The following is an 18,832-nucleotide window of genomic DNA, read 5'->3' on the forward strand; positions in this document are numbered from 1 at the left end:
TAGGGTGGTAGTCAATGGTAAGAGATTTCTCTTGAGGGTTATGAAAAGATTCTAAATTGATGGTAGGGATGGTTACACTATTTTGTGTACATAGTAAACAAACTATTGAGTTATGCTCTTTAAATGCTTAAATTATATGGTATATGATTATATTTCATACCTCCCAAGAAACATAGAAGATAGGGAAAATATAGGACAAAGAAGTTACAAAATGAAAACTTAAGCATTGCCAGCATAAAACACCAGAGCTGGAATCAAGGTCAAGCAGAGGCAAGCAGAGGCTGATGCTGGATGCCAGAAAGGTTTGCCTGCATGCCTCTTGCTACCAGGAAGTGCAGACTTGAAGATTCTCATTAAGGCTGATAGTGGAACCCCAGAGAGTAGACTTTCTTCTCCCTTAACCCAAGACATGTGACAAAGTTGAGGTAAATGGCTCAGAGACCCTCAGCTGCTTGGTCCCCTTTGGAATCCCAGGCTTCTGTTAGTACTGAGACCACAGCAGGTCAGTTTCTGCAAGGTGAGAACTGGCTCCCAGTGGAACTGTCCAAATGTACTTGGTTGCATGGTTGCCTTAAACCTCATCTACAGTAAGCTTCTCAATCTTTCAGTTATTCAGAAATCAGAGCTATGGAGGCTTTGTTGAAATGGGGTTAGGCTCACAGACCTAGCAGGAAAAGGCATTCTAGCGTCCCCTTTTCTGGAATTTCCAGGGCTTGAGAACTACAAAGAAAAGGTAGGGTAAACAAGGAGGAAGGAGAGAGGAGAAGGAGAAACAGAAGCACAGAAGCAAGGGAAGGGGAAGCAGGGAAGAAGGGGGAAGAGGAGAAAGAGGAACAGAAGGCGAAGGGGAGAAGGAGGGGCACTTGTCTTTGTATTTGCACCACATCTGAGGGGTTATTTTACCACTGAGACTGCACGGAACTGGAAGGCCCTGGAAGACAGGCCATGCCCACATGCTCACTGCTCAAAGGTTAAGAGGCTGTCCAAGGTCACCTTAGGCTGCTGAGCCTAACTGGGGAGCAATTCTTTCCCAAGTGCTCTCGCTCTCCCGCCACTTCGACAGCTGCATGGGAATGATCTTAAAGCAATCACGGCTCCCGTTTGTCTCCTGACAGCCAGTGCCCTTTCGGACTTCACACCCATGAGTGGCAGTGTCATGCTACATTACTTCCAAATGTCATCAGCCACTCCGCCTGCCTCTAACCGTGCATGCACAAGTGTGTGCGTGTGCACGTGCACACAAGCACACATGGTGTCATGGTGCCACTGACCTCACAGAGGAGGTCTTCAATGCAGACCACACACAGCGCTTTTCATTGGGAGTTTAACCAGCTTATACAGAAGCAAATATTTGAAGTTTACCAAACAAAAACCAAGTAAAACCTAAGTCAATCAAAAGTGACTAAACACCGCTTTAGTCCAAATACATGTTTCTAAAAGGTCACAGCTGGTGTAATTATCCATGCTAGACTTAGCACGCATTCAGCTGTGTGCTTAAGACTGCCAAGAAGTGGAATACATTTAGAATCCTTAAGTAAGAGTCACCTTGTTTTCAGAAAATGCTTGGTTAAATTCAGGCTTGGGTTGGGGGGGTGGTATTGAGGGAAACCTATTAGAGTCTAATGACACTTTGAGAAAATGTATAGGAAAATTTCTTTGGAAAAGAAATAAAAACACATGTCACAGTCAATTTCTCATAATACGTGGGTTAAAGCCTTTTCTCTTCAAAGAAAATAAGTCCTGACAAATACAACGAAAGAACACAGTAACAAAATGAGTAGCCCAGAAGTCAGGCAAAAGGAGGAAACAAATAGCTAAATGCAGGCTCCGACTCGGTCCTCAGAAGACTGCGATCTGAGGACAAATGGGGAGTGAGGGACAATTAGCAAGGAGTTTTTCTGAGGCCCCAAACCTTCAGCATTACAATAGGCTGAGCCCCAACCCAAAGTGCCCATCTCCATGTGCTGTGTGCAGTGGCAGTTGCAAAACTATGTCACATCGGGGGATGCTGTGCAGGAGTCTTAGGAACCACCACAAACCACCATGAGTCGAAGAAGAGCAAGGGCCTCCTCACTCTCCTGCCTCGCCTATGCCTGAGCAGCTTCTCTACTAACCTTTCCAGCTCAGACTTCCACCTATGACTCTGCTTCTACCCAGTGTGAACCCAGAAAATCTGATACAGGTCTCAGTTAAGTTAGAAAGTTTATTTTGCTGAGGTTGAAGACATGCCTGTGACACAGCCTCAAGAAGTCCTGATGACGTGCCCAAAGGGGTCAGACACAGCTTGGTTTTATACACTTTAGGGAGACATGAGACATCAATCAATATATATAAGTACAAGAGTTCATTCTAGAAAAGCAGAGAGAACTCAAAGCAACACCCCCACCACCCCACCCCCACCCCCACCACCCCACCCCCCACCACCCCCACCCCACCCCACCACCCCCACCACCCCCACCACCCCCACCACCCCCACCCCCCACCCCCACCCCCCCACCCCCACCACCACCACCCCCCACCACCTCCCAGCCCCCCACCACCTCCCACTCCCCCCACCACCTCCCACCCCCCCACCTCCCACCCCCCCACCTCCCACCCCCCCACCCCCCACCCCCCCCACCTCCCACCCCCCCACCCCCCCCACCTCCCACCCCCCCACCCCCCCACCTCCCACCCCCCCACCACCCCCCACGCCCCCCAGCCCCCCACCCCCGCTGGGGGCTTCTAGGTCAGAGGTAGGAGAGAGACAAATAGTTTCATTCTTCTGAGTTTCTGATACATTCTTTCCAAAAGAAGCATCAGAATACACATCTATCTCTGTGAATGGAGGGACAAAGTTGAATAGAATGGGAGGCTGATCTGCCCTGAGCAGTTCACAACTTGAAGGGACCCAGAATATTTTCCTTTCAAACCAGTGTTGTGAAAAACCTCAGCTTTTTATAAAGTCTGAGGCTAATGCTTGCCTTCATGCTTAGGTAAGCATTTAGACTCTGGCTCTTTCTAGAGAAGTGGAGGCCCAGATAAGAGAACCAGGACCGGACTTAATAGGACAGCAGCCTAGTCATTAGACTGTAAACATGGAGCATAGAGAAGTTTGAGAAACAGCAAGGGAGAGAGCACTAGAAGGAAACGGGAGTGGAGGTACTGTGAGTGTAGGGATTTTTGTCTCAGATTCACTCACTGCTGCATTGTCAGGGCCTAAAAGAGCACTTGCCATATAGTAGATGCTCAATAAATGTTTGTTAGTAAATGAATGAATAAATGAATGAGTGAGTCATCCAGAGTTCAAGGGAGATGCCACTGGTGAGGCCATGGTCAGTTGCCTGAGAGTTAAGTGGAGCCAGCCAGTGAGGAAGAATGGGTCAGAGCTTGAAGAGACCACCTGAAGCCCTGGATCAAAGACTTGGGGAGGCAAGGGCTACCACATTTTGTAAGACACCTGGCTTTGTCTGTGGGTGAGAACGAAAACCACCTTTACAAAAATTATAGCTGAGGAAATTATGATACTGAAAGAGATTAGAACTAATTGTTATATGTAAAATTTTGGTGCTGCAAAAGAAGTAGCACTTGAATACAAATTTCCTCAGCAAGGCAATTTACTTCTATAGAAGGGTGCAGTTCACAGATGGAGCAATGGCAAGCACACACTTGCATAAGGGAAGGAAAGGGGTTCTTATTCCTGACGTAGGTAGCCCCTACTGCTGTGTTGTTCCCCTATTGGCTAAAGTTAAATGGCACAATGTAAGCTAATTCTCAGTGGCTATCTTAAAGAGAGCAGGGGTATCAGTCAGAGTGGTGGGGTGGGTAGTTTGGCAGGAAGGCAGTTATGGGACAGGTCAGGGCAGGTGACCAGGGATTACTCAAGTCAAAGCAGGTAACCAGAGCAGGTGACCAGAGCAGGTGACCAGGATGAGTCAGGACGGATCAGGGGACCAGGGGAACAGATGTGAATTACTGATTAGAACTGGCAGAAAAGATTGTTTACTGAAGCTACAAGGAAGTTAAACTTTAAAATGAGAAATTAAAGAATAAGAGAGCTGAACATTTTTCTAATGTTTTCCTCTATGAATCAGCATACAGCACAACTAGAAAGATAAAATAAGAATAGTGACTACTAACATATTGTTAGATATATTAACTTGAAGTTTCTCTTCAAAGAATCAGTATGTCAGTATATTCAGCTCTCTTATTCTTTAATTCCTCATTTTAAAGTTTAACTTCCTTGTAGTTTCAGTAAACAACCTTTTCCATCAGTTCTAATCAGTAATTCACATTTGTTCCCCCGGTCCCCAGCTCCATCCTGACTCATCCCAGTCACCAGCTCCAGTCACCTGCTTTGACCCCTGGTTACCTGCTCTGACCTGCCATTAACTGTCCTTCACACAAAACTATCCACCCTGCCACTCTGGTTCATACCCCTGCTCTCTCTAAAACAGCCCACTAGAATTCACTTAGATTGTGTGGTCAAACCCTAGCCAAGAGGGGAACGACAGAGAAGTAGGGGCTACCTGTCAGGAATAAGCACCCCTTCCCCTCCTTTGTCCAGGTGTGTGCTCACCATTGTTCATCTGTGAGCCCTATCCCTCTATAGAAGTAAATTGCCTTGCTGAGGAAATTTATGTTCAAGTGCTACTTCTTTCGCAGCACCAAAAATTTACCTATAACACCTTTCTAAGGTCTCCAAAGAAACTTAGAGGACAGGGTAACTACAGGCCAGTGATTCTCAAAGTATGGTCCTGGGATCTGCAATATCAACATCATCTGGGAACTTGTTCAGAATTCACATTCTCAGGCCTCACCCCCAGGAGCTCCTGGACTGAGGCCCAGCAGTCCTTGTTTTAACAAGCACTCCAGGGAACTCTGATACACTGCTAGAGGACAGCAACCATATGAAGAACCATGTGGCTTGAGGTTCCAAATTAATTTTATATCCCTGAATGCCTCTGATATTGGTACTGCCACGGTTGGGGCATCTTTATTGGCATTGCTGGAGAATCCGTGCTCCCTAAGAAGCCTAAAATGCCACATATGACTTACTATCTTCTTAGGAGTAGCTCAGATAATTAGTTTAGCTGAATGTCAATAAACTACAATTTCACTCTTTCCAGCTGATATGGTTTGGCTCTATGTCCCCACCCAAAACTCATCCTGAATTTTAACTCTCATAATTCCCATGTGTCATGGGAGGGGCCCAGTAAGAGGTAACTGAATCATGGGGTGAGTCTTTCCTGTGCTGTAATCATGACAGCGAATAAGTCTCATGAGATCTGATGGTTTTAAAAAGGGGAGATCCCCTGAACACGCTCTCTTGCCTGCTGCCACCTAAGCCATGATGTTGCTCCTCCTTTGACTTCCACCATGATTGTGAGGCCTCCCCAGCCATGTGAAACTGTGAGTCAGTGAAACCTCTTTCCTTTATATATTACCCAGTCTTGGGTATGTCTTTAGTGTGAGAACAGACTAATACTCTGACCCTAGCTGATGGGGTAGACTGGGCTTGACTGCAGCAGGGATGGCTCTTGTGAATTTTTCTTAGTAGGGGAATATCTGACCATAACTCCAAAATGCTTCGTGGCTCATACACAGCGATCTTAATCTCTCAAATTCTCTCAGTGCGTCTTCCCAACCAGGGCATGCTACACAGATGCCTATAATAACCCTCGAGCCTGAAAAGTAGCTGTAAGGCTGGTTGCCTCGCCGGGAGTTCGGACACGCCCATCTCCCTCCACGCTTGAAAATTACATTATCAGAATATGCCCATCATCTAGCTCCACCTTGGAAATCCCCTCTGCACTCGGCACCTAACCCCACCCTTGGAAATCCCCTCTGCACTCAGCACCTAGCCCACCTTGGAAATCCCCTCTGCACTCAGCACTTAGCCTGCTCACCGGAAATCCCACCTACCTAACAATAGCAGCTCACCCCGTCCACATCCTGTTTCTCCAAATCCAATCGAAAGCCTTCACTTCCTATAAAACCCCACTCCTGAGAGGAGTCAAGCGCGACTTCCCCAGCTCCTCTCCCCGGGACCACAGGACCTCACCCGGGAGCTGAATAAATTGGCATCTAATTTTCTTGTGCTGGCCTCAGTTTCCTTGTTTTTAACTCGGCAATAAACCTACAGAGAATAAACTTTACAGTAGCCCAGGGTGGAAACATCTGTCTTATCCTTGCCCTGACCCCTGCATTCTTAGGCAGGGAAATTCCAATGGTGATTGTTAAAAAATATGAGAGAAGTATCAAAATGGTATAAAAAGCATCTTTGCAGATAGTAAAATAGATAAAATAAAAGGCATGGAATGTGTTCTACAGTGACATATATCTTATAAATTTATCTTCAGTCTGGACGTTAAAAACAAAGATAAATTGTGAGCATATTCTCCGGGGAAAAGCTGCATAGGGTTGGATGTAGAAGAAAATGATGGTTTGAGATGATTCAGTCCTTTCATCAGTGAATACGGGAGTGATACCCTGAATAAATCAATAAAATGGGTCATTTACAGAACACACCTGTGTCTCATCACGCACACACTGTAACAATGCTCTGTCAATCTGTCTATGCCTGGGCATTAGGTCATGTCCTTTCCCATGAAGTTGGGCATTTTTAGACATCCACAAGCTATTACTAAAATTTTCTAAAGAAGAGTACAAAAAAGTGTGCAAGGATAGAACAGCCAACCTCCAGAAAAGCAGAGAGGGAGGAGTATAAAAATAAAGTGGTGCTCATTGAGCAATGATGAAACTTGACTTCCTTCTAATAAAATTAATGATAATGAACTCCTGATCTAGAGAGCTGACTGCTTGTGTGCAATGAAAGGACTCGAGGGGTGGCAACCTCAAATGTCAGCAAAGTTAACTACAAAGAAGGACCTTAAGTGGATCAATCAGGGTTGAACTACTAGATAGAAGGATTAAGTGGCTAATAAAAGGGATGTTCCACTGACCTCTAACACAGGAGGGAGGAGATAATGAGATAAAGTAAAGCTGGTGAGGATAATAAGACTGTAATTATGGCCAAGTTCAAACTACTGAGCAAGTGTACATTAGAAAACTGTCCAGATAACACTGAGAGAGAGGAAATCCTGGTTCCCGGAAGTTAATGCTGTCTCCAGTGCTTGAGATGCTCCCGGCTGCATCTCCCTCTGACCAAGGTGAAAATAAAACCATCACAATGGATGTTTCCAATCCATTAAAGTGGTGATGTGGCTCAATGTGCAGAAAAGAAAAGTCCAAAGGAAGTAAAGCCTCATTATCAGGAGAAACGCGTCATTTTCAGAAGTCATGCCATGGTCATTAAACCATTACTGCTATGGCCACCGCCCATGGACTTTTATTGAGTGTCTGCTGTGTTTAGAGCACTTATGTAGCCACTGTACATTCTGGGCTGCTTCAGAAACACGGACACACATACACTCTCACTCATTCACACGGGGTGAGCTCCCCAGGCTGGAATAAAAAATTTGGCAAATGTACAGGTGTATTCTTTCTAAATGTGAGAATTTAGAGTCTGATGATAAAGCAGCAAAAACAAATGCACTAAAGGGAAAGCATTTGGTTGGGGACAAGTGCAGTCTCCCTCTGCATTTCGCTGGAGCGCTGGGTTTTCTCTGGAATGTTTTATATAATTGTTTGCTTAATCTCTTGTGTGACATAAACGTATGGCAGCTTTACTACACTATTGATTCAAATTATTACTGTAATGACAGAGCTATCCAGGGAGTTGTCACTGGGCTTTGTGAGACGTTCTGACGGCTGTCATGTGCATTATTAAGGAGCACTCTGAAAAAGGAAACTGTTCCCTGAGTGTCCTGAGCTGGAATCACTGACGGCTCTGCTGAACCTGGGGCTCGAGGCCCTGGACTTTGGCCCTGGTCTGGGCTGTCATAAACCAAAAGGGAAGTATTTGGTGGGTCTGCAACTGTGAGGTCAGTGTGCTCAGTGGAGTGACCCTAAAAAACTCGGCTTCCATGTTTCAGGAGCTGCAGTCTAAGACATGATTAAACATTCACAGACAGGCAGGAACAGTTTAAAGGACAGGGTCCTTGCAGGAAACAGACACACTTCATTAGATCCTGAAAAGAATTGAAGGAAGGGCCTGTTGACAGGTGAGGGCAGGGTTAGGGGAACTAACAAGGAATAATGAAGCTCACAGGGAACAGCCTCGCAGGAACCCCAGGAAGCCCTTTTGTCTCTAGGACTGAAAGGGCATGGGGAGAAAACCATGCTAGGAGAGCCTGCTGGCACTGGCACACGAGGGCACATGCAAAGAAGTGTGCCACTCTCCCCTCCTGCCTGACCCCTGCCAGTGCCTCTCCAAGGACCAAATCCCAGTGGAAGCCAGAGGAGTCCAAGGGCTCAGCTTCCTGGGACATGGAAGGCACAGTAGATGAGGGCAAAATAGATCTAGGCATGTAGAGAATCAGCCCACACACACCTAAAGGGCTCAGCACACAAAAGAAGAGAGAGAGGGAAGTCCTGAAAGGCTGGTAGACAATATAAACCTACAAGGTACAGTCACAGCATCATATGGATATCTCACGGATGTCCTGATACCAGCATGAGGGACAATGAGCAAGACTCTCCTCACTGCAGAAGAGAGGAATGGCCAGAAGCCTGGGATTTAGGTCATGCAGATCTAGGAGTAAGTCCTGACTCGGCCTCATACCGGCTGTGTCAACTTCACTGATGAGGTCGAGGCCCAGTAAAGTCTGCTCATGATGCTCTTCCCCAGGGCCATACTTCACTCAAGGAGACCCTGTCAGCGAGACTCCTGGGTTTCAGTAAACTTCTTATCCCTCAGGACTAAGGGTTGTGAAATAGCCTTGCTGTTGCTGGCCCTCAGGCACTTGACTATTCCTTGTGGTTTCTCTACATCTTGCCCACACACTTGTAAATTGCCCTTTTGTTAAATATTCCTCCATTTGTTTTCTGCTGGGACCAGGAACAACCCACTTGTCCAGGGGAATGAAGTTAAAAACTCTAAAAGAAAAAAAAAAAAAAAAGGAGGCTCCTGGCCTGATGCCATGGCACATGCCTGTAATCCAGCATTTTGGGAGGCCAAGGTGAGTGGATCATGAGGTCAAGAAATCGAGACCATCCTGGCCAACATGGTGAAATCCCATCTCTACTAAAAAGGCAGGCTGGGCGCTGTGGCTCACGCCTGTAATCCTAGCACTTTGGGAAGCCGAGGTGGATGGATCACCTGAGGTCAGGAGTTCAAGACCAGCCTGGCCATCATGGTGAAACCCCATCTTTAAAAAATAAATAAATAAAAATAAATAAATAAATAAATAAAAATAAAAAATACAAAGATTAGCTGGGCGTAGTGGCACGCACCTGTAATCCCAGCTACTGGGCTGAGGCAAGACAATTGCTTGAACCTGGGAGGTGGAGGTTGCAGTGAGCCGAGTTCGTGTCATTGCGTTCCAGCCTGGCGACAGAGTGAGACTCCATCTCAAAAAAAAAAAAAAAAGGAGGCTCCTGGGGTCTTTACCTGGTAGGTACCTCTTTAGAAGCAGGTAGGTGCTTCGAGGGTGGGAGACTCAACATGTTTTCTATGTTGTTATCGTTGCAGTGATTTTATTATTACTAGCATTTAAACATCACTCATTGTTCAGAACTTCTATCACTCTCAAAGACTGGATGTCGGACTGGAGTCAGTATCCATGTCTCACACAAATCAAATGCAAAAGGTCTCTAAGAATATATCACTGTGACTTTACCCTGTGCTTCTCCCCTTCAGCTCCTTATAAGAGCCTCAACAGTCCTTAATCTAGATTCTTTACCTTTGAGAAAAATACTCTGAAAAACCTTAGTGATCCCAGTTTCTTGGGCCAGGTGGATACATTAGAAGAATTCTTGGGGGCCCAGGACTAACTTAGCGGCTCAGAGAACATGGGAGGTTTAGATACAAGGAGATATCTCTGATTACTGGCAAGGAAGAGCAAGCAGCTCTCTCCCAAGATAAAAAGGACTTTCAGGATCATTGTCGACTCATGTAACAGCATTGCAAATTCTGTAATTGGAGCTGCCCAAAGCTTAAATCCTAGTCTCTGTCATTTCAGCTGGTCACATACCCTCTCTACTCTCCTTTCCACCTAGAAAATAGACTCTTTTGTCAGTGATTAAATAAACTCACTAACCTGCTTCCAAGATTAAGTAAAGGTTATTCCTATTTAACTGTTCACAACGCACCAGAAATTGCTGAGGGCATTGGGTGCAAAATGCAATCCTGGCTCCTTGTTTTCTTCTTCTGCTCTAAGATAATATGTCTGCTACAAAGAAACAGCATGACCCCCTCAGTACTGGGGTTAAACATGCACATTCTTGATGACAAAATATGTTCTTTAACATAGCCAAGGTCACTTTTGTAAAATTAAAAGCAAACATCAAGTGAAATCATTTCTCCTGATCAGGAGCAGACTTATTGGATGAAAATGAAAAGTGGTTAAGAAAATAAGGATGAATTTACCAAGCCAGTCATTTTCATTTTTTTCTGGTTAAATAGTTGTGATTCTGGCATGAGGTCCTCTTCTCCAAGCTCAGTGTTTTCCTACACTTGATCCTGCATCAGAGTTACTGACATGACCTGCTGCCATGGAAACCATGGTGCAGTCTCTCACAGTGCCGAGCACAGGAGACTTTCTGGTGACTTTAGGGGAATTATGCCTGGGTGAAAAATCTAACTCTGTCACTTACTAGCTGTGTGACCTTGGGCACATTTGCATACCTCTCTGAGTCTTAGTTTCCTCATCTGAAAATGGGAATTAGTAATAACAGCTCTAAGAGTTTGTATAAGAATAAACACGATCATCTGGGTAAAGTGATTGGTGTATTTTCTAACACTGTACATGTTCAGTAAATGTTAGGTGTTTTTGTTGTTATATATGAGGAAGTTAGAGCATTTATTCTATTCAGTTATTCATTCATTTACAATCTCATTTATTCATTTCACACATAATCATTAAGCCTCACTATGTTGCAGACACTGTTGAAGATGCTAAAGATAAAAAAGAGAAAAATGGACAATGTTCTGCCTTCATGGAGCTTACATTCTAGTGAGAAAAACAGATAATTAACAATAAACTATATGTATATGAAATGTAGAATTTTATTGTGATAAAAGCTATAAAGAAACTTACAGTGTGACAAGGGTAAGAGGGAAAAGGGGCCAGTCTGCAGGTGCAGGGGAAGCTATTGCAGACAGCATCCTCTCCAAGCAGGAGACAACTGAGGAGAGATCAGAAGGGCACAGTGGGGACAAGCCTTGTCATGCATGGGGAAGAGCATTGCAGCAGGAGAGAACAGCAAGGGCAAGTGCAGGTGGCCAGTGGAATGGCGAGGCGACTGGTGAGTCTGGAGCAGAGAACGGGAGGGGGAGCGTTGTGGAGCCTTATTGCAATGTTGCAAGGATGCTTGCCAGCGCCTGACCTTTGAATGTGATGTAAATGAGGTTTGGAGGTGTGCAACAGGAAACAACAGAGCAGGGTGATGGAGAGAGAAAGCCTTGGACCCCTCCAGCCTGGAAGAGAATCTCAGCTCTGCCACTTACCAGCTGTAGGACTGGGGCTTTGCTACCAACGTGGTACCTCAACCAGCAGCAGTACCAACCCCTGGGAGTTTATTAGAAATGCAGAATCTCGGTTCAGCCCTACCAGGTCAGAATCTGCATTTTCACCAGGTCCCCAGGGGATTCATAAATGCATGAATATTTGAGAAGCACTGGCCTAGCACTTGTTACTTAACCTCCCTAGGTCTTCAAGGCCCCATCTGCAAAATGGGTACAGCAGTCTCCCTTTATTTGTGGTTTCACTTTCTGTGGTTTTAATTACGTGCAACCAGTTCAAAATTATTAAACAGGAAATCTGAGAAACAAATAATTCGTAAGTTTTAAGTTATGCACCATTCTGAATAACCTGGTGAAATCTCGTGCCATCCCACTCCATCCTGCCAGGGATGTGAATCTCCCCTGTGTCTGGCATAACTGCACTGTCCGTATTGCTGGCTGTTAGTCACTTAGTAGCCTCACTGATTATGAAACAGACAGATTACAAGTAGAAGTATGAATATGGTAAAATAGATGCTGAGAGAGAGAGAGCAAGAGACCACATTTACAAAACTTTCATTATGGTAAGTCATTATAATTACTGTAGGGGGTGCATGGCAACATATTCAAGCTTATGCACATGGCTTTTGAGTTGAGGTTGGCTTATGGAAATACTGAGGCACTCTGTATGTTATTTGTGTATGGGAATGAAACTTCTTGACCCTGAAAACAGGACGGGAATAGGGTGTATTATGTAAAAAGGAATGTTGAAAACAGCCTCCTGAGAATGCAATTTGAGTGTGTACAAGATCATAGGTGCCTCAGCAGCCCACCTCAAATGACCATCTAGTGGATGTCTGTAGTTAATACAAGCCATTTCAAGAAATACTTGGTGGACGGACACTGAGGTGGACTCACTGGGAAGAGCTACCCCTACCTCCCTGCTCAACAGGAACTGTCTGAGTACTTCATTCTTGGCATTCACTGCAACATATGAGCTCTGCAATGATTCCATTTTAGTATACTTGAATTGTTGTTAATCTCTCACTGTGCCTAATCTATAAATTAAATATTATTATAGGTGTGTATGTATAGGAAGAAACATGTATGTCTAGGGTTCAGTTCTATCCTTGGTTTCAGGCATCCACTAAGAAACATCTTGGAATGAATCTCCCCTGGATAAGGGCTGGCTACTGTTTAACAACAGTAGCTCTCTCATAAGGTTACTGTGATTTTTTAAAAAAAGCTTGTGGCCATAAAATACTCAGCCTACTGCTTGACACATTGTGATTGCCCAGTGAATCTAGCTTTTGCATTTAATCCTGATGGAATTAATCCTGGGGACTGTCTCTGTTTTGACTTCCTGAAGACCCACTTGCAACTTGCAAGACAGGAACAGTGCCTGTTGCTGCCCCACCTGCTCTTGAGGCTGCTGTCTCCAGCAGGACCTGTCTTCCTTGATTATAAACTGAGCCCAATCATCAGTAGCACCTGCAGTGGTGAAGATGGTTTATAGGAATCCACTCACACTCCTTGTCCAGTTTCTCGTGTGGTTCATAGCCCTCACTAATGGTTTTCCTCCATGGAAGCTAACTGGCTAGTGAGAGGATCAAACCTGGAATACTGGCCTTGATACCACTGTGTTTCCAACTGCAGAGAGTGTTTCTCTAGCCAAAATGGCAGCTGTCAAATCTGTCTCATCCCCAGCAGCATAACTGTAAATCTCCAAACCATAATTATGTAGAAAAATAAAATCTGTTAATTAAATATAAGCTTGTAACTTTCAATCAAGCACCACTGGCAAATACCATGAGTGGTTAAGCAGTTGGCTCTGAAGACAGATTCTGATTTTGAACTCCAACTCAGTCATGTAGCTCTCTTGCTCCAGTTTCTTAACCTCTATAGTTCAATTTCCTTATCTGAAACTGTAGGAGGGGGATGATAAGAGTACCTACTTCATAGATAATGCATATAATAAACTTTTAAAATTTTTGAAAGACATCAAACATTCTAAAAATTGTTATATGTAAATTTTCAGTGCCCAAAGAAGTAGCACTCGAATATAAATTTTCTCAGCAAGGCAATTTACTTCTATAGAAGGGTGGGGCTTACAGATGGGGCAATGGCGAGTACACACCTGAACACGGGAGAGGAAGGGGTTCTTATTCTTGGTGCAGGTAGCCTCTACTGCTGTGTTGTTCCCCTATTGGCTAGGGTTGGACAACACAGTCTAAGTGAATTCTGATTGGCTATTTTAAAGAGAGCAGGGGTATGAGCCAGAGTGGCAGAGTGGGTAGTTTGGAGGGAAGGACAGTCATGGAACAGGTCAGAACAGGTGACTGGGGTGACTCAGGCCAAAGGAGATGACCAGGGGAACAGATGTGAACTGCTGATTAAAACTGTCAGGAAAGCTGTTTACTGAAATTAGAGGCAAGGGAGTATAGAGAACCAGGAAGTTAAACTTTAAAATGGAGAATTAAAGAGTAAGAGAGCTGAACATACTGACATACTGATTCTTTGAAAAGAAACTTAGAGTTCACTATATCTAACAATATGTTAGTAGTCACTATTCTTATTTTATCTTTCTAGTTGTGCTGTATGCTGATTCATAGAGGAAAACATTCTGAGAAAAATGGAACCTATTCTTCAGTTAAGGGAATGTGAAGGGTGACACTGGAACCCATTCTTCAGTTAAGGGAATGTGAAGAGTGACATTCTCTTGCTAGTAGGGACAAGAGATAATAAGAATGAACTAGGATGATCACAGTGAGAATGAAGAGAAAGCAAACACATTCAGGAGGTATTTCTGGGTCCACAGGACTTCGTGACCTCTTGAGTACAGTAGGGAAGGAAAGACAGTTTTAAAGTTTCTAGTCTGCATTCATACATGGATGGTGATGACTGTATCCCATGGGGAACAGAGATAAAGGTTCATTAAAAAAAAGGACAAGTCCAAAGGCAGTCTACAAACTTCAGGGGAGTACACGCTCTGGACAATAAATGTGTAGTTGTTCAAAATGTAAGGTTAAATAAACATAAGAAAATTTGCCAAATTCATTAGTCATCAGGGAAATGCAAAGTAAAAGCACAATGATATACTAGAATGGCTAAATTCTAAAGGACCAAAGATACCAAGTACTGATGAAGATGTGAAGGCACTGAAACTCTCATTCACTGCAGGTGGGAGTATAAATTCATATACTACTTTGGAAAAAGATGTTTGATAGTATTTATTAAGACTAAAATAAGTTAGCAATTCCATTCCTGGTTATATGACTAGTTCACAAAAGTACATGTAGGAAAATTTTCAGTTATTCACAAAAACTGGTAACAAGCTAAATAATGTTTTAAATGTAGAATGAATAAATTGCAGTGTGTTCATACTATTGTCTGAAATTGTCACCTAATAGTGCGCAGCAATGGAAAAGAATAAACCACTGAATATTACAGGCAAAATGTTGACTTAAAATGTTTAAACAGACTCACAAGAAAAGTTATGAATGATGATATTTACATGAAGTACAAGAACAGGCAAAACTAATAAGCCAAAAAAAGAAAGTCATTAAGCTGTATACTGAACATGTTTGTATTTTACTTTGTGAAGGTTATATCTCAATAAAACAAGTAAACTTTAAAGGAACACAGGGCTAAAATCTTTGAACAGTTCTTGGGAGCTACACCCATGAGAAGAGTTGGAAATTGTGGTATGCACTGGAACTGCAAGGCTGGAGTGGTGATTCAGTATTCAAAATAAGTTGCTGGCTCTAACAGAACTATCAAACACTGCTTAAGGTCATTCTTGGAATTAATAGTGGTTTTGGTGTTAGTCAGTTTTGGTCCCAGTGGAATCTGTAATAAGCCTCCAGAAGGACTGAGTGGCACAAGTAGATAAAAGAGAAGGGTGTATCTCACAAACTATCCTCAGGAAACTCCAGGGAGCATGGAAGAGCTGTGCATATGTCACATGGCTGCTACAGGAGGGCACCACCTCTGCCAGGAGACCATGGTTCCAAGTGGCTCTCAAGGGATGCCCTTATCACCTCTCAGCTCGGAGCTTAGAGCTCTTCCCAGCGAGAGCAGCAGATGGTGCATCCACCTGAGGTGGGACTGTGGTGTGGGTGTGGATTCCTCTGCCAGGGTGGCTTCGATTAAGCTGCTTCCTTTTTTGGGTTTCATCTTCCTCAGGTAAAAAGAAAAAAAGGAAAAAGGAAAAAGACAAAGGGGAAGGGAAGGGGTGGGGAGGGGAGGGGGGAAGAGAGGGGAGGGCAGGGGAGGGCAGGGGAGGGCAGGAGAGGGCAGGGGAGGGCAGGGGAGGGCAGGGCAAAGGAAAGGAAGGAAGAGCGAGCCAATAGAAACGAAAGGAAAGGAAAGGAAAGGAAAGGAAAGGAAAGGAAAGGAAAGGAAAGGAAAGGAAAGGAAAGGAAAAGAAAGAAACAATAGTGGCTTCTTGTAGTTCTATAAATTCCAATGCTTCAGATATTGTAGTTCAAGTATCCCTCCATTTGCTGTCTGCTTATTCATAAAGTATTTATTGAAAACCTACTATGTGTATCGGGGACACAACTGTGAATAATACAGAAATAGCTGTTCTCCACATAGAACTTGGCTTTCAATAAGGGAGAAAGACAGGAGCAGGATGTGTTCAGATTACAGTTACTGATATGAAGAAAATGGCAAGGATGATGTGGAGGGCAACAATTTTCTATAAGGTGGTCAGGGACTACCTGTCTGAGGAGCTGATGGTAAAATTGAAGCTTGAATAATTGGAAAAAAGTGGCCATCCAGACAGTTGTGGGATGAGCCTGGCACAGAGAAGAGTAAGTGTCAGGTCCAGAGTGGGAAGCATACTTGCTCTCTGCCACCCAGCACAAACCACCTGTAGGGATGCAGTTTAGAAGCACCTACTCCACCTCTGCACCTTGTACTCAATATCAAGAGGCTTCACTGCTGTCTTGTTTTCCACCTCTCCTCAGCAAGGAGAGGAAGCAGCAATTTTCCATCAGCAAACATCAATATTCAGGGATTAAATTACCCATGAGTTAGAACTCAACATGGGAGCAGAGAAACCTATTGGATTTAGAATGGATTTGCTCAGACAGGGAGCTTATACACCTAGAGATGGCTCCAAGGAGACATAAACAATAAAATCACAATTATATGTTAGGTTCCCAGATGGAATTATGAGTTCAGAAGCAGGAAAGAATCTTGGTCCTGGTGCACTCCCTTCTTCCCCATGTCCCGTGAGTACCCTGGGCTTATCCAACCTTTTAGTAATTATCATAAGGGGCTGCCATTCTCTCCTCTCTAGAGCAGGGGCTGTTCAAGAGCAGAGACCATGTGGAGCTTGTCATGCTGACTGCAGCTTCTAGTTCATTAGCTGGTGCTTTGCATGTACTTGGTACGTGTTGGAAAATGCATGGATGCATGCACACACACACGAGTTAATTCATCACCTCAACTCAGCTGATGCTTACTTACAGAGCACCTATTATACACAGGTATTCCTCTTGATGCTTAGAACTCAGCAATAAAAAAGACAGACAAAAATTCCTGGCTTCACAAAGGTTTTCTGATAGTAGGAAGCAGGAACAAACAGACAATAAAGTAAATAAAGAGACCAGGGTGGCTGTCATGTAGCACCTGAAGGTAAGACTATCAGGTAAGTGTGTCAGTCAACAGAGGGCACCCTGATGTGAGATGATATAAACTTTATTAGGACTTGGCCTTGACTCAGAGAACTAAAGAACTATCAGGCAGCTCTGAACACAGGATGGCATGATCTGACTCATACTTCTAAGGGATCAGGAAAACGTGACTTGGTTTTCTAACAGGAGCTAAAGTGTCTATCCATCCTGTCAGTTATAAGCACCAAAAGAGAGTGTTATAAGTACCATAAGATGCCCTTACTATCCATCCCTTATCTATCCATCCTTTTCAGTTATAAGCACCAAAAGAGAGACTTATAAGCACCAAAAGATACCCTTACTCAGGGACAAGCATAACAGAAGCAGAAACTTGAGGCTCCTTCTGTGAGCCACATGGAACAATACTCTAGATGGACTGGCTCTGGGTGTACCTGCCATGGTGCCACCATATCATCTGCCTCTTTGCTCACTTATGAAGATCAATGTCAAGGGTGAAGGGTGGTGGCCTAGAAGATGAGCACTGCTCAATCTCAGCCTCAATGAGGGCCTTCCAAAGGCTGGAACTCTCCACAGGGGTTTCCAGTAGTATGCAGAGACTCATGGAGCAGACTCAGCTCGACTGGAGTGTAAAGACTGCTTTGCGGAGTCCATTCTTGGCAAACAGCCAGGCCCACCTGGGCTGGAGCTCAGGGTCTGGAGGTGTCATCAGGTCACATGTTTCCAAAGGGATCGTTCTCATGGTCCTCTTGTTTCTCCCATCCAACAAGCAAGGGAGCCTTCCTTTTCATCTTTCTGTCCCTTTCACACCTGTCTTTCTCCATCAGATCACAACAAGACTTTGAATTCAACCCAAAACCGCTGCCTGTAATTGATTTCCCAGTTTTTGTTTTTCCTTTTCTTTTCGTCAGATGGTTAAGGGTAATCTGCCTGCCACATCATAATAAGGCTTGAGGGAGGCACTTTTCACACATGAGTATGAAAACCCAAACATCACACTTAGGAACCACAAAAGGATGGAGGGGAAGAGTTTTTTGGTTTTTTTTTAACTGTCTCTGCTGGTGAGACAGAATCCTCTATTTCTGTCTCTCTGGCTTTCCTTAGAACCAGCAATAGTTAAAGTCCCAATGCACCTGCTTCACACACTTTGGTTGGCATCTGTTGCGTTTGCCAGCCCAGCTGGTCTTTTCTTTACAAAGCACCGCTCTGCCTTAAGAGTCAGGGAGGTTCAGGTAGGGCCGACCCCTTTCCCTACCTTGAGACACAGTTAGTGACGCAATCTGGCTGATAAGAAACACGGATCATTCAGAGTACAAGCCAGGCGCATGCAGGTCAGCCCTGAGACATTTGGAGACATTATAAGGAAAAGGATGCTGTTTGTTCTAGTGGGATTGCTATAGCGGTGAGGCAGAAGGCTGCGGCTACTGCTGTCAGCTTGCACTCAACCCAAAGAAAGCCCATCAGGAAATAAGGGCATTGCAAAACAAAGCACAGTTAAGGTAAGGTCACCCCATTAGAGTCTCATTAGACACAGTCAAGCCTGAAGCCATTGCTGCCCTGGACTTTTCAGGTACTGGAGTTGTATTAGTTCCCTTTTGCTGCTATAACAAATTATCATGACAGTGTTAAGGATACCTTAAAACAA

At 44.3% G+C, this 18,832-nt stretch overlaps 1 pseudogene; it reads right to left on the reverse strand.

The window, feature by feature from the left end:
* Nucleotides 1–18,092: 18,092 nt before the first annotated feature.
* On the reverse strand, nucleotides 18,093–18,205 carry LOC120362285 (small nucleolar RNA U13; annotated as a pseudogene).
* Between the last annotated feature and the right edge of the window lie 627 nt (nucleotides 18,206–18,832).

This window comes from Saimiri boliviensis, chromosome 1, assembly GCF_048565385.1.
Source record: "Saimiri boliviensis isolate mSaiBol1 chromosome 1, mSaiBol1.pri, whole genome shotgun sequence".
Classification (NCBI taxonomy): Eukaryota; Metazoa; Chordata; class Mammalia; order Primates; family Cebidae; genus Saimiri; species Saimiri boliviensis.